At 46.7% G+C, this 3,455-nt stretch overlaps 1 long non-coding RNA gene across 1 annotated transcript; it reads right to left on the bottom strand.

The window, feature by feature from the left end:
* Positions 1 to 374: 374 nt before the first annotated feature.
* LOC133621434 (uncharacterized) lies at positions 375 to 3,029 on the bottom strand. Its single transcript, XR_009817662.1, has 3 exons — positions 2,984 to 3,029; positions 2,856 to 2,909; positions 375 to 1,114 (listed from the first exon to the last, which is right to left on the bottom strand). It is a non-coding gene; the product is annotated as an uncharacterized lncRNA (long non-coding RNA).
* Positions 3,030 to 3,455: the final 426 nt, after the last annotated feature.

The following is a 3,455-nucleotide window of genomic DNA, read 5'->3' as shown; positions in this document are numbered from 1 at the left end:
ACATACAAACTGTAGCACACAAAAAAGCACATTTAATAAAAAAAACCGTTATTATGGTCTTACCTTTACTTATAAATTAAGTCCATGCGCCGCAACTAAAGCCCTCACTTAAACTTTCCACGTGCAAGATTGAATCTATTTAAAAAAGTGTAACCGAGGGTTTATAAATGTGGCCTATACTGTATGAAACTACAAAATAACAAACACGGAGGCTCCAGTTTACACGAGGACCACTTTATTTACCTTCTTTCAAAAACCTCCGCAACGTGACTTCACTTCCGCTCTTAGCGCCTTCAAAATAAGAGCTCAAGGCATATACTGTATAACAGCGCATAACAGGAACTTAACATCACAAAGAGGAAAGCCCATGAAAATAGGTTACAAAAGTTATTTAATAAGAAGCCAAAAAGTGCAAAAACAATAATGTTCGTGTTGGAGGAGTTGTGAATTAGGTACACCTGCAGACTGCAGGTGTATCTAATGTTGTGTCCCTGCAGTCATTCACAACTCCTCCAACACCAATGTAACCTGTATGTTACTCTAATAAAGCACGGTACAAGTACTAAGTAGAATAGTGAATGATATGTCTGGGCTAGATCAGAAGAAACTAAACTCAGCTCTAGGAATGGAGAGTAATAAAGACTGAACACAGGATTTATGTTTAAGTGGTACCAAATTATATTAAAGAATAATAGGAAAAATAACAAACAACATTAAACATGTAAATTCAAATGGCCATTCACATATACATCAATTCACACAACGTTCAGTTATTTACAATATCAGTATATGTGATTTAGTCCTTGTTTTTTACCAACGATGGTATGAGCGCAACACAAATTCATAGTTCATTTAACAGGCCCCGTAAAGTCCACGTTGTGGTGGCAGTGTCCAGAGGGGTTTTAGTGAAGGGACGGGGGAAAAGTGAAGGTTCAGGAGGACCGCAATGAACTTGTTGCGTTTTGGCAAAAAGAAAGGAAAAACAGAGGGCGGCTGCTGAGAAGCCTCCTACCAGCCCGGGGTTCGGTTGGGTGGATTCAGTTCAGGTGGTTCGGTTCCAGGGATAAAGCTTCAGACTCTAGTTAAGGGCTCTAAGCTCGCCATCCAACCTGGCCTGTATAAAAGGGCAGGACCAGTCAAGTTTCCAGTGCGCACACAAAAGAAAATACATTCAAATACTAAATAATACTATTGTATTCAAATAGTAAAGTATATTCCTTAATATTGTACAATAAATAGTTCATAAATCCAATTAGAATAAATATCCATCCATCCATCCATCTTCTTCCGCTTATCCGAGGTCGGGTCGCGGGGGCAGCAGCCTAAGCAGGGAAGCCCAGACTTCCCTCTCCCCAGCCACTTCGTCCAGCTCCTCCCGGGGGATCCCGAGGTGTTCCCAGGCCAGCCGGGAGACATAGTCTTCCCAACGTGTCCTGGGTCTTCCCAGTGGCCTCCTACCGGTCGGACGTGCCCTAAACACCTCCCTAGGGAGGCGCTCGGGTGGCATCCTGACCAGATGCCCGAACCACCTCATCTGGCTCCTCTCCATGTGGAGGAGCAGCGGCTTTACTTTGAGCTCCTCCCGGATGGCAGAGCTTCTCACCCTATCTCTAAGGGAGAGCCCCGCCACCCGGCGGAGGAAACTCATTTCGGCCGCTTGTAACCGTGATCTTGTCCTTTCGGTCATAACCCAAAGCTCGTGACCATAGGTGAGGATGGGAACGTAGATCGACCGGTAAATTGAGAGCTTTGCCTTCCGGCTCAGCTCCTTCTTCACCACAACGGATCGATACAGCGTCTGCATTACTGAAGACGCCGCACCGATCCGCCTGTCGATCTCACGATCCACTCTTCTCTCACTCGTGAACAAGACTCCGAGGTACTTGAACTCCTCCACTTGGGGCAAGATCTCCTCCCCAACCCGGAGATGGCACTCCACCCTTTTCCGGGCGAGAACCATGGACTCGGACTTGGAGGTGCTGATTCTCATCCCAGTCGCTTCACACTCGGCTGCGAACCGATCCAGCGAGAGCTGAAGATCCTGGCCAGATGAAGCCATCAGGACCACATCATCTGCAAAAAGCAGAGACCTAATCCTGCAGCCACCAAACCAGATCCCCTCAACGCCTTGACTGCGCCTAGAAATTCTGTTCATAAAAGTTCAGAACAGAATGGGTGACAAAGGGCAGCCTTGGCGGAGTCCAACCCTCACTGGAAACGTGTCCGACTTACTGCCGGCAATGCGGACCAAGCTCTGACACTGATCATACAGGGAGCGGACCGCCACAATCAGACAGTCCGTTACCCCATACTCTATGAGCACTCCCCACAGGACCTCCCGAGGGACACGGTCGAATGCCTTCTCCTAGTCCACAAAGCACATGTAGACTGGTTGGGCAAACTCCCATGCACCCTCAAGGACCCTGCCCAGAGTATAGAGCTGGTCCACAGTTCCATGACCAGGACGAAAACCACACTGTTCCTCCTGAATCCGAGGTTGGACTATCCGGCGTAGCCTCCTCTCCAGTACACCTGAATAGACCTTACCGGGAAGGCTGAGGAGTGTGAATAAATATAATAATTGTTATATCAAAATATTCATTTCTCTAAAAGGTATGAAAATGTAAACAGTGCATCACAAATAGAGTGCTAGCAGACACAGTGGTTGACTGGACTGCTTCATAAAGTGCCTTGGATGCATAGCACTGATAACTAGTATGACAACACAAGAACAATCAGACAATAACATTTCATTCATTGTGTAAACTTTATTCAGAGAAAGCGGGCATGAAAGTAGATGCTAACAGCTCCATTCAAAACGAATGCAGCGGCTAAGCTACACAAATGCAACTCACCAATTCCGCAGATAAATGACTCTCAAACACTCCCGCGGCTCCGGTATTGGGCTCCTACAGTTCGACATTATTCCATTTCAGTTTAGAAGGCTGATGGAATCATTAAAGCGTAAAAGCGAGTCACATACCTGCAGTGTGTTCCTCTCGCGCTCACCGGTAGCAGCCCACTTCCGGGTTGTTTGCTCGTCTGACAGCCGCGTTAAGTCACGTGACCGCGTGACGTAATGACGCACGCAAGAACAGCTTCGACGACGAAAATAAATAGACAGGATATTTAAATGGAGTTTTGTCACCCGGGTTACACCAACATTATTGTTTTTGCACTTTTTGGCTTCTTATGAAATCATTTTTTAAAATAGATTCAATCTTGCACGTGGAAAATTTAAGCATACTTGCCAACCCTCCCGGATTTTCCGGTAGACTCCCGAAATTCAGCGCCTCTCCCGAAAACCTCCCGGGACAAATTTTCTCCCGAAAATCTCCCGAAATTCAGGCGGAGCTGGAGGCCACGCCCCCTCCAGCTCCATGCGGACCTGAGTCCGCTTTCCCACAATATAAAGAACGTCTACAGTAAAGCAGTCCGTCTGCCGTAAACAGCAA

Source organism: Nerophis lumbriciformis, linkage group LG21 (genome assembly GCF_033978685.3).
Source record: "Nerophis lumbriciformis linkage group LG21, RoL_Nlum_v2.1, whole genome shotgun sequence".
Lineage (NCBI taxonomy): Eukaryota > Metazoa > Chordata > Actinopteri > Syngnathiformes > Syngnathidae > Nerophis > Nerophis lumbriciformis.
This window is presented reverse-complemented; position numbering and strand designations above follow the sequence as displayed.